Source organism: Mobula birostris, chromosome 1 (assembly GCF_030028105.1).
Source record: "Mobula birostris isolate sMobBir1 chromosome 1, sMobBir1.hap1, whole genome shotgun sequence".
Classification (NCBI taxonomy): domain Eukaryota; kingdom Metazoa; phylum Chordata; class Chondrichthyes; order Myliobatiformes; family Myliobatidae; genus Mobula; species Mobula birostris.
The window spans coordinates 175865950-175878469 of NC_092370.1; positions in this window are offsets into that span (position 1 = coordinate 175865950).

Below are 12520 nucleotides of genomic sequence, written 5' to 3' on the forward strand. Positions count from 1 at the left end.
GCTGGAATTCAGAAGAATGGGAGAGGATCTTACAACATTATGAAAGGGTTAAATATGATAAAGACAGGAAAGTGGTTTCCATTGGTAAGTGAGACTCAAACTAAGAAAGTGTCAAGATTCGGGAGAATAGATTTAGGACAGAGATGAGGAAAAACTGCTTTTCCCAGAGAGTAGTGAATCTGTGGAATTCTTTGCCCAGGGAATCAGTAGAGGCTACCTCATTAAATATATTTAAGACAGTTAGGTAGATTTTTGCATACTATGGGAATTAAGGGTTATGGGGAAAAGGCAGGTAGGTGGAGTTGAACCAATGGCCAGATCAGCCATGAACCTTTTGAATGGTGGAGCAGGCTTGACGGGCCAGATGTCATATTTCTGTTTCTATTGCTTATGATCTTAACTGATGTGAGCCTGTCTTCCTTCTCTCACTCTTCTTAAATAGTGGAATTATGTTGGTAACTGGTTGCATCATGACCTGTTATGAACAAAAAATAATGCCCAGGAACAGAAAAGACTACAGAAAGTGGTGGATACACCCCAGACCATCGTCCCCACCATTCAGTACATTAATATGGAGCACTGCCACAAAAAACAACATCCATCATCAAAGAGCCCCACCATCTAGGCCAAGTCAAGTCAAGTCACTGTTTATTGTCATTTTGACCATAACTGCTGGTACAGTACACAGTACAAACAAGACAACATTTTTCAGGACTATGGTGCTACATTGAACAATACAAAAACTACACTGAACTACGTAAAAAACAACACAAAATGACGCTAGACTACAGACCTACCAGGACTGCATAAAGTGCACAAAACAGTGCAGGCATTACAATAAATAATAAACAAGCCAATATGCACAGTAGGGGGCAGTAGGTTGGTGTCAGTCCAGGTTCTGGGTATTGAGGAGTCTGATGGCTTGGGGGAAGAAACTGTTACATAGTCTGGTCGTGAGATCCCGAATACTTCGGTGCCTTTTGCCAGATGGCAGGAGGAAGAAGAGTTTGTATGAGGTGTGCGTGGGGTCCTTCATAATGCTGTTTGTTTTACAGATGCAGCGTGTGGTGTAGATGTCTGTAATGGCGGGAAGAGAGACCCCGATGATCTTCTCAGCTGACCTCACTATCCGTTGCAGGGTCTTGTGATCCAAGATGGTGCAATTTCCGAACCAGGCAGTCATGCAGCTGCTCAGGATGCTCTCAATACAACCTCTGTAGAATGTGGTGAGGATGGGGGCTGGGAGACGGACCTTTCTCAGCCTTCGCAGAAAGTAGAAACGCTGCTGGGCCTTCTTTGCTATGGAGCTGGTGTTGAGGGACCAGGTGAGATTCTCCGCCAGGTGAACACCAAGAAATCTGGTGCTCTTAACGATCTCTATGGAGGTGTCGTCGATGTTCAGTGGAGAGTGGTCGTTCCGTGTCCTCCCGAAGTCAACAACCATCTCTTTTGTTTTGTTCACATTCAGAGACAGGTTGTTAGCTCTGCATCAGTCCGTTAGCCGCTGCACCTCCTCTCTGTATGCTGACTCATTGTTCTTGCTGATGAGACCCACCACGGTTGTGTCATTGGCGAACTTGATGATGTGGTTGGAGCTGTGTGTTGCAGCACAGTCGTGGGTCAACAGAGTGAACAGCAGTGGGCTGAGCACACAGCCCTGGGGGGCCCCCGTGCTCAGTCTGATGGTGTTGGAGATGCTGCTTCCAATCTGGACTGACTGGGATCTTCCAGTCAGGAAGTCTAGGATCCAGTTGCAGAGGGAGGTGTTCAGGCCCAGTAGGCTCAGCTTTCCAAAAGGGCCATGCCCTTTTCTCACTACTACCATCAGGTAGGAGTTACAGTAGCTTAGGAGCCACACCACCAGGTTGAGGAACAGTCAACCTTGTTACCCTATAATCATCAGGTTCCTGAACCAGTATGGATAACTTCATCTACCACTACTACTCTGAACTGATTCTGCAACCTACAAACTCACTTCCAAGGACTCTTTACAATTTTGGTTCTCAGTGTTACCTTTATTTGCACGGGTTGTTTCTTTTTGCACATTGGTGTTTGTTAGTCTTTGCTTGCAGTAAAATGTAAGTGTTTCTCTTTTATCTGTAAACATCTGCAAGAAGATGAATCTCACTGCAGTATCTCATAACATAGACATACTTTGATGATATATTTACTTATAACTATGAATTTTTTGAACTTTGAACTTTATATCTTATGATCTGTGGGGCCCTATGTATAATTATATACAAGAATAAAGGGGGAATCTAACAATTTACCATTGACTTCGTATGACAATATCATAATTGAATCCTCCGTCACCAACATGTTGGGAGCCAGCATTGACAAGAAACTTAACTGGTTAAGCTATCTAACTACAGCAACCATTAAGAACTGATCTGACACTCAGCATCATGTGCCATGCTGCAATTCTTGATTCCAAAAGCCTTTCCATCCAAGCACTATCCAGGAGAATGATGGAATATGCTCAATTTTTCTGGATGGCATTGTTCCAATGACACTTGAGATCCATTCAATGATCCAGGACAAAGGAACACAGTTGTCTGACAATTATAAGCATTCATTACTATTATTACCAGCCAGTTGTGAAAATAAAATGTAGCATCCTCAATATCCACAGCGGCAGCAATTTGTCAAAATTGCCTATTGTATCATCGATCTCTATCACCGAAAACAAAAATTTTTGCATTTTACTACCTTCTGCAGATTGTCTTCCAAGTCACATGTAATGTTATTTTGTACTGATTTTCTGTTCCTTGATCAGTAATGGGTTAAAATTCTTGACTTCCTGCTAAGGACTGTAGCCACCATGGTGGATGGTCTCTATCTTCTCATATGTGAACAGAAGAAATATGGAGAGTTCCAGTGCCAGGCGAGTTGAGACAGAGGTGAAATCGGGTGGTGGTGCATACACAGAAGTAGTTTTTCTCAGCCAGTGAATGGCTATGTGATCCAAAGCTCAGCCCAGTGTTCAAGAATGCACACAGACTTACAACGCACTGAGATCTGGTGACTATGGAAACAGAATATGTGGTGGGAGTAGTTGCTGTCATTTCAATATTTAATTTTTGCCTCTCAATGGGTGGTACAGTGGTGCAGTGGTTAGCACAACACTTTACAGTACAGGTGACCCGGGTTCAACTCCCTCCGCTGTCGGTGAGCAGTTTGTATGTTCTCCCGGTGACTGTGTGGGTTTCCTCCAGTGCTCTGGTTTCCTCCCACATTCCAAAGACGTAACGGTTGGTCATTGTAAATTGTCCCGTGATTAGGTCAGGGTTACGTTGGTGGGTTGCTGTGTGGCGTGGCTTCAAGGGGCCAGAAGGGCCTACTCCAAGCTTTATCTCAATAAGTAAATAATAAATTATTTGTGTTTGTGTAAACCGACTCAAACCTGGATTTATTAAGCATCAGTTTTCATCATGTAATCACTTCCAGTAATTAATTTTTTATAAGTGAGAATTAATTTTGTGATTCAAATACAACAACTTTTTCAGATCAATCAGTTTAAATATTTTAAAACTTCCTTGTTTTTAATTCTATTGGGCAATGCACTCTGCTGCCTTTTTTTTTACTTTCCCTTGATTTTCAATACAAATGTTAATATAGAACTGAAAATGTAACGTCCTTCAACTAGGCTGACAAACATAGCATTATTGTAAGCACATGGTACAACATGTGAACATAGAATGGTATTGTAAAAGTGTATTCAGCGTTTTATTTGTTGGTTTTATCCTCTTTGTTTCAGAAGAAAACACAAATCTGTCTCCGTCACAGAGGTTTGAGGCACAATGGTAGACAGCCATGAACAGCGACAACTGTTTTTGTTCCGTGACAACTCTTATCCCATCAATCCCTAAGTTTCAATGCAACATTTATGAGCACGTCATGGACATTAGAAATCTATTCTTGAGGATGGATACTTCCTTACCATTCTGTGTAACTGGGTAACTGAGTGCCTCCCCACATTGCTGTTGAGACAAGTTATGAAGAGTCTTAAATAAAACTGACACAATTAAAGGGTTAGCATTTCTATGAATTATATAGATGCAAAATACCAGTAAGTTCTTGTAAGGGAGAACTCAGGTTAAAAAATAATGTGGGAGAACATCAGGAAATCACAGATGTATTAAATTAATTTTACTATAAAATTCTACATCCAGTTAAACCCTCATGCAGGAACCATTAAATACTGAGGAGAAAATAAGAGAAGTCACCTGAGAGCAGCTAAATATTTACAGAGCACTCGGACAGATGGGATAACAGTGAAATCCTTAAAGGAAATGAGTGAGAAAATATATTTTAGTATTTTCAGAAATGCTGAAGTTATTGTATGATAACCCATGTCGTATCTATACTCAAGAGATTAAAAAATGAAGGGAAATTTGAGGTTATGTCTCCCAATGATGCCTTAAAGAACATTATGTACAATTAAATACTGTCACTGAATGAAGCTAATGATGTAATTTATGATTCAGAGCAAGCATCCACCAATGTTAGTATACTGATAATCTGTTAGTAATCAATTTTGGTGATGTTGACTGAAAGAAAAAAAACATTTGGCAGGAAATGGGATTATCTCCTATGCTCTTCAAAATGATACTTTTTTTACATCCTCTTGAAAGAGCTGATTGGGACTCAGTTTAATCTCACTTCTACCGTCTCTCAATGTCAGCTCAGGGTTTCTTCAGTGGTGTTTGATATCCACTCCTACTCCTAAACTACCCTGCTTTCTGACTCAGGGATGAGGGAATTGCCGTTTACACACAGGGAATTATGAATTTGTTAACTTATTAACAAAGATTTTCACTTTGTTGCCTGTTTTAATATCTCCTCTGTGCTTCAAATCTGTCTATTAATTATCCTGTGAGATCTATTGTAGATGCTCTACATAAATGCAGATTATTGTTTCGAGTCAAATTAGCTTTTAAATTCTGTGTAATTTATTATTAAGGATATATCTAAGATTTTTTATGCAAACGGTGATTCATGAAGTCCTTTAACTGTCATATCTATCAATGTTCTTTTTCATTGATAATGATAGACAAGGTAATTGGAAAACTGAAAGTGCCATGGGTTAAATGGTTCTGTTCAGTACACTATTTTAAAAATTCCAATAAAATGAAAATGAGACATTACTAAAAATGTAAAAATCAAATTGGCCTTACAGATGGTGTAAATTTATTAGCATGGGTGAATTAAACATCTAAAAAATAGAATGGGTGTTTTTGAGTTCTGGAAAATACTTAAGGCAACTCAAAAACCTTTAAATGTGTTTCAGTAGTACAACACGCAATTCTGATTTCCTAGCCTCTCTATTTTCCTGTTTTCTAATGCAATTCATGTTTTTGTTAAACTCATCATGTAAAATTATGAATCTAATGTTAAAGCAAAATTAATGACAGAAAATGAACAGAAAGTTAAAAAAAATGAAGGTTCAAAGTCCTGGTCAGCATTTGACATGAGCGAAGATGGATGTATTTCTGACACAAATCCTTTATCCAGACAAACAACAAATGAAAATTTATTGTACAGTAGCTAAATCTTGACCTTTTTGAAAAACCTGAACTTGAAATCAATGTTTTGTCTGGTTGTTCATTACGGGCTCTTCATATCAAATGCCAAATCATCTTCTGCAGGCTATAATACCAAATTTCTTCGATTACATTTGGCTGCATGTGTCACCCAGCTGCTGAAGAGTGTGACATTTACCATCTTTCTTGCTTAAGTTCAACTGCTCTGTTTTATGATAAAATTTTCCCAGTGTTATCTCTACCTGCATGGACAGTTGCATTGTTTCGATCATTCTGATGTACTTAGGTGTACCTTAACCAATTTTACTTGTGCTTGAAACTCCCATTGATTCACTATTAATAACTTTAAAAGAAATGCCAACAGCTCCTTTTATTCTCGCACTGGCCATTCCTTCTATACCTCTGTCTACCAAATTGTTCTTCATTCTTCTTTTTCATGTTGATTCAATAGCTGCAAATTTTTCCAAGAAGAAAGGAGATACTTTTCCACCTCTTGTTGTTGTAAAAGTAATAACCTCGATAAAGAGGATATTTCCATTTGGAGCTATGTCTGCATGAATATTAACAACAGATTCTGATGTATTAGATTTATAAGATTCTTCTTTCATACTGATACTAATAAGACCATTTCACTTTAAGTTAGCAGCATTGCTGAAGATAAAGTGAAACATTTGTTTTGCTTTAACTGGAAATTAGTCCCTAGGTGTTTAAAATCTGACATAATTACTCGGTTGATAAATGGTCAAAACACGTGAATCATCTCCACATGCAGATCACATTGTAGTGGGTCTGAAATAGCAATTGTAGTGCAGAAGTACTCAAATTGGATAATGTCAATTTACACTCATAGAAATAGTGACTCATCTGTTTTGGAAAACTTAATTAATTACCGATAATTTTAAAAACTTTCGAACTTGACAGTTAAAATGGTTTGTAATGGAGTAATGGTTTAAATATGTTAAACATATAAACATTTCATAAAAGCTAAAGGAGAAAAATGGTGACGTCATGAGTAAATGCTGAATCCTGACTTTGATCACATCTGTTATCAGTTCTTAGTTCAGTGATTAATTCAAAGGCCACTCTGAGTTGTATGCTGAACTTATGTAAAATATGTATGGTTTATTTATTCAGAGTCAGAAGAGAAAAGCAATATTTAATATTTAATTAAAAAAGGTCTATTACTTTATTGAACCATATATAATCTGTCATATATTTTAATGGGCTTTCTTCAAAGCTAAATGATTCAATCTCCAATAAGGTCAAATGTAAAAACTTTTCCAGCAGATTTTATCCAACTAAATATCAGAAAAATCCTTACCATAAACTCTGTCCCCTAGCTGTTGATTCCTCCTTTCTTTCTTCTATCCTCCTGTGGCTATAAGACTCTACAACTCCTCCTCAAGTATGTAAGTATATGGTTTCATTGCACTATTACTTTTTAATGCATTCTTTATAATTTTTTCGTACCTCAATGCTTACATTTTGTATTTTGAAGTATATATTTCTGACTGAGCAACCTTGCAACAATAATTTCCTTCAGGATCTCATCTTATACATATTGAAACAGAACATTCTGGAAGTACTATGCAGGCCAGAGAAACAGAACTAATGTTTCAGGTCAATGACCATTCAACTGAACTCATCAGAAAAAGATCTTCAACATAAGGATTTAACACTATTTCTCTCTCCACAAGTGTTGCCAATCTGCTGAGTATTCCTTGAATTTTCTGTTTTCATTTCAGTTTTTCCAAATCGTGCATCTTCATGCTTTCAAAATTTTGTTTACAACCTCGGTGTTCCATTGTATCCTGAGATGAGCTGAGAAGATCACGAAAACTTGTGTGACATTGTCCAGCCAATTGTAGCTCAATTTCTTAAATGCTAAAATGCTCTTGTTATTTCTTGACTGGAATATTGGAGTGGTTAGATTCCCTTGGCCTATGTTCAATAAATCCAGGTTATTCTAAAGCCCATATTCCAACTCACACCAGGTTCTATGCCACTGCACTTGCAAATTAACATTTTCTCCGGAGTAGATAACATGTTGATTTTAAAATTTTCACTCTTTTTTTCAAATCCCTCCATGACTTTGACACTCATTATTCAAAGTTCAAAGTAAATTTATTATCAAAGTATGTATATGTTACCACATACTACCATGAGATCCATTTTCTTGCAGGAACTTATAGGAAAAAGGAAATACAGTACTATTTTGTGATAAACAAAGACTGACAGACAACCAATATGCAAAGGACAAACTGTGCAAATAAAAATGATACTGAGAGCATGGGTTGTACAGAGTCCTTCAAAGTGAGTCTGTAGGTCATAATAGCAGTTCAGAATAGTGGTGAATGAAGTTATCCGTGCCAGTTGGGGAGCCTGATGGTTGTAGGGTAATAGTTGTTTCTGAACCTGGTGGTGTGGGACCCAAGATCTTTGTACCCTCTTCCTGATGGTGGTGGCAAGAAGAGGGCATGACTTGGGTGGTGAGGGTCTTTGATGATGGACCTTTCTTTCTTGTGGCAGTGCTCGATGTAAATACACTCAATGGTGGGGTGAGTTTTTCCTGTGATGGACTGGCCTGCATCTACCACTTTCTGTACCCTATTCTGTTCTTGGGCATTGGTGTTTCCATAACAGTCCATGATGTAACCAGCTAGGATACACTCCACTGTGCATCTATAGAAGTTTGTCAAAGTGTTTGGTGACATTGCAAATTCATGCAAACTCATAGAGGTGAATAAGTGTCATCACAAAGAAGGCTGTTGTGCCTCCTTTGTGATGACAATTATGTGCTGGTTCCTGGACAGATCCTCTGAAATGTTAATGCAAAGGAATGTAATGCTATTGACCCTCTCCACCTCCTTTCCCCTGATGAGGACTGGCTCCGGCTTCTTCCTCCTGTAGTCAATAACCAGCTCTCTGATTTTGCTGACATTAAGTATGAAGTTGTTGTGAAGACATCACTCAGCCCGATCTGCAATCTCCTCCTAAATGTTGATTCATCACCACATTTGGCAAACAACAGTGGTATCATCAGCCAACCTAAATACAGGATTGGAACTGTACTTACCCACACAATCTATCTAATATCACAATCTAATCAGCATGAAGTGAGTGGAGCAGAGTGCAATGTAGTGTACCAATGAGCGTGGAGGAGATGTTGTTGCCAATCTGTACTATCTGGGGTATACTAGTCAGGAAATTGAGGATCCCATTGCACAGAGAGATACCGAAGCCCAGGTCTTGGAGCTTAGTGATAAGTTTTGAGGGGATCATAGTGTTGAATGCTGAGCTGTACCCAATAAAGAGCATCTTTATTCTTTAGGAGTTCTAAAGATGAGTAAAGGGAAATACAATGACATCTGCTGTTGACCTGTTGTAATGATAGGCAAATTGGAGCAGATCTAGTTCATTCCTCAGGCAGGAGTTGATATTCTTCATGAGCAACCTCTCAAAGCTCTTCATCAGAGTGGATGTAAGTGCCACAGCACAATAGTTATTGAGGCAGGTTACCATGTTCTTCTTGGGCGTCGGTATGATTGATACCTGTCTGAAGCACATGGGTACCTCAGACTGCTGAAGTGAAAGTTTGAAGATGTCCTTACATACCCCATCCAGTTAATTAACACAGATCTTCTGTACTTGGTCATGTACACTGTCTGGGCCACAGGCTTTCCATGGATTCACCCTCTTGAAGGATGCTCTCATGCCAGCCTCAGAGATGTCGGGGTGGGGGGGTGTGGGAGTTTGTGAAGGTGTCTTCATGGTCTATCAGTCAAAGGGAGCATGGAAGTGAAATCTTGTTGCCATTTCTGTTGCTTGGTTTTCTTTGTAGGAGGTGATGGCATTTAAGCCCTGCCATAGTTGTTAGTGATTCAAGTTTAGTCTAAAATGGAGACTTTCCATGTGAAATGGCCTTCTGGAGGTTATATCTGGACCTCTTGTACTTTCCTAGATCATCAGTCCTGAGTGCCACCGATCCAGCCCTCAGCAGATTGCAAATCACTTGGTTTGCCAAGGCTTCTGCTTGGGAAGACAGAATGATTTTGTTGGGACATATTTGTCCACATGTATCTTAATAAAATTTGTTACAATCATAGTGTATTTATTTCTGTAACAGATCCAGTCCCAGATTTCTCAGTTCTTTATCATCTCCTAATAAATCACTATTTGGATACTAACCATGTATTCAGCTGCTTAGATCTTCTCTATTGGACATTTCTTTCTCACAGGCTCTTTGAGTTTTTCCTTAAATCTGCTTTTTATGACCTGATTTTTGGTTATCTGACACGAGTGTAGTTTTTACTTGATTAAGTATTCTGGGACATTGTTATATATTAAATTTGTTGTGCAAATTGTTATGTACCCCTAGAGTTCATTGTTTCTGTGTACTGTCACTTTAAAATGGCGAGAGAATGAAACTGACTTTTGGACACTGTTGGATTTCTGTTGACTGTAAAATTGCTTGGATCCTATGGAGAGAGAGATGGAGATATTTGATGGACAATGAATATTTATGGTTTCTCGCAGCTTGTATTGAATAAGCAGGGTCAGATGGTCCTCTTACGGACACACACAGTTCAGAGTCAAGATGGATTCGGTTAGTGAAAGACACCAGGTAGTCGGTCGCTGGTTTAAACTTTCAGTAGCCCAAAGGGGTGAGTTGATAATTGATAATTGACTGTCATAAGTGCTGCAACTAGAAGAAGTTGGCAGAGAAAGAGGGGAGAGGAAGGTTTGAAACAGAAGAAACCTAGTGACAAAGAGGTCACTGTTTGGACTCTCTCCAAGTAGCCCATTAGGGTGAGTTTGATTCCATTTGAATTCGAAAGTGTGATTGTCTCATAGTTAATCCACAGGAGTGGGTTCTCTGGTGAGGGGAAAACCTTTGTGAATACCATGTGTTTGTTTGCCCATTGTCTGGGTGTGGTAGTTCACTGAAGGAGCCATCCCTGTGGCAAATCACTGTTAATTTTCATATGTCGTGGAACTGGATAAGTGGCTGTCACGTTGTGTGTTTGGAGTAACTGTGTGGAACCTACTGGTGTGTCTACCCTTGCCTGGGTGGTGGTTCCCTTGAAGATGGTCCCCTTTGTGATAAGCTACTGTTGGTGATAATCCATACGTGGATTCGATTTGAGTATCCTGTGGTCACCACTTTGGGATATCCCGTAGCTGAATTCGGGTGTGGTACCACTTGTGTTGAAAGGATATTTATTGCAGATCACTGTTGGTGATACTTCGTGTGTGGAGTGGAACAACTCTGGAGATAAAACCTACTGCTATTGTTACTTCGTATTGCTGTCGTGGAATCTGTGGAATATCAAAGTAATTACCTTCTCACAAAATTTGCCTTTGGATTACAAATATCTCGCATTAATTAACCTGAGGATTGAACTGAACTTTCTTACCACACCATCGTGAGACTGTATCACTTACCACCTAAGCTTGAAGTAGTTTGGGGATTTATATATATTCAACTACATCTGCATAACACTGTTAACTCTTGATTTACCTAGTTTAAGTTACTATATGACATAGTTACTATTAAAATAGTGTTTTGTTAACAGCAGAACCAGACTCCAGGTGTGTTCTATTGCTGCTGATACTTCTACAGGGTTGTGTGTATAACATTTAATTGGGAGCTCGTCTGGGGTATGAACAAGTTGTTTGGAGCCATTTTAAAATTGTTTGGGGGCTTAATTGATTGATTAATGGTCAATCTGATTGGGGAAAATCCCTTTTGATTTGCTTGAGTGGGAAATCAGCAGCAATGGAGGTTGAGGTTTGTAGGTTTCTGGCAGAACTAACCTCTGAAGTATTGGATGATGCTAAGAGGGTTGTGCTGTGGGAAATTGCTCAAAAGTTAAAGCTTAAGGCGAACATTAAAATGAGGAAGGCGCAGATGCAGATGTTAATAGCACAGCATTTTATAACCAAGGGAGAGTTTAATGAAGATATGTTGGAAATGTTTGCTGAAGGTAAACCTACTGAGGCTGAGCTTCAGCTTCAGCTAGAAAAATTCAAGATGGAGGCTGAGGATAGGCGAAGGCAGCATGAGTTGCAACTAAAACAGCTTGAGGTTGACAAAGCAGAAAAGAAGAGGCAGTATGATGCTAGAGAGGCAGAAAAACAGACAGAGTTCGAGGGGGAGAGATGGCAGCAAAGAGGTCAAGTGCTAGACCTTGGTGATAGGTTTAGTGTCAGTCGAGAAATTAAGTTGGTACCTCCATTTGATGAAGCAGAAGTTGATAAGTACTTCCTGTATTTTGAAAAAGTGGCCCAGAATCGGCAGTGGCCGAGGGACCAGTGGGCTGTTTTGTTACAATGTGTAATTAAAGGGAAAGCCCAGCAAGTGTATTCTGCTCTGACACTTGAAGAGGCAGCTGATTATAACACAATGAAAGAAGCTGTGCTTAAGATTTATGAGTTAGTTCCGGAGGCGTACAGACAAAAGTTTAGAGATTTGAGGAAGTCTGGGAACCAAACATATGTGGAGTTTGCCTATGAGAAACATGCGTACTTCAATCGTTGGTGTACCTCAAAAGGGGTGAATGAGGATATTAACAACTTAAAGGAGTTGATTTTGATTGAAGAATTTAAAAGTTGTGTTCCCTGATGAAGTAAGGATGTACCTAGATGAAAAGGATGCTACTACTTTGCAGGAGTCTGCTAGACTGGCAGATGAGTATGATTTAACCTACAAGGTTAAATTTATCCTGAATGAGAGCTTCAAAGAGAGTAGCTGGGATGATCAGGGTAAATTGGAATTTGAAACTGGGAGTAGTGATGAAAGCGAGGAAGAGGAAGCAGGCCCAATTGCCTGTGTTCATGTTGTTGAAGCATCTGTAAATCTGCAGGATGTTGAACATGGTGTTGAAACTCAGTTAAAACTTGTATGTCAGATTTGGTTGGAAAGGAATTCAGTCATTTGAGAGCGATCCAGAGTATTGATAATTGACTGTCAC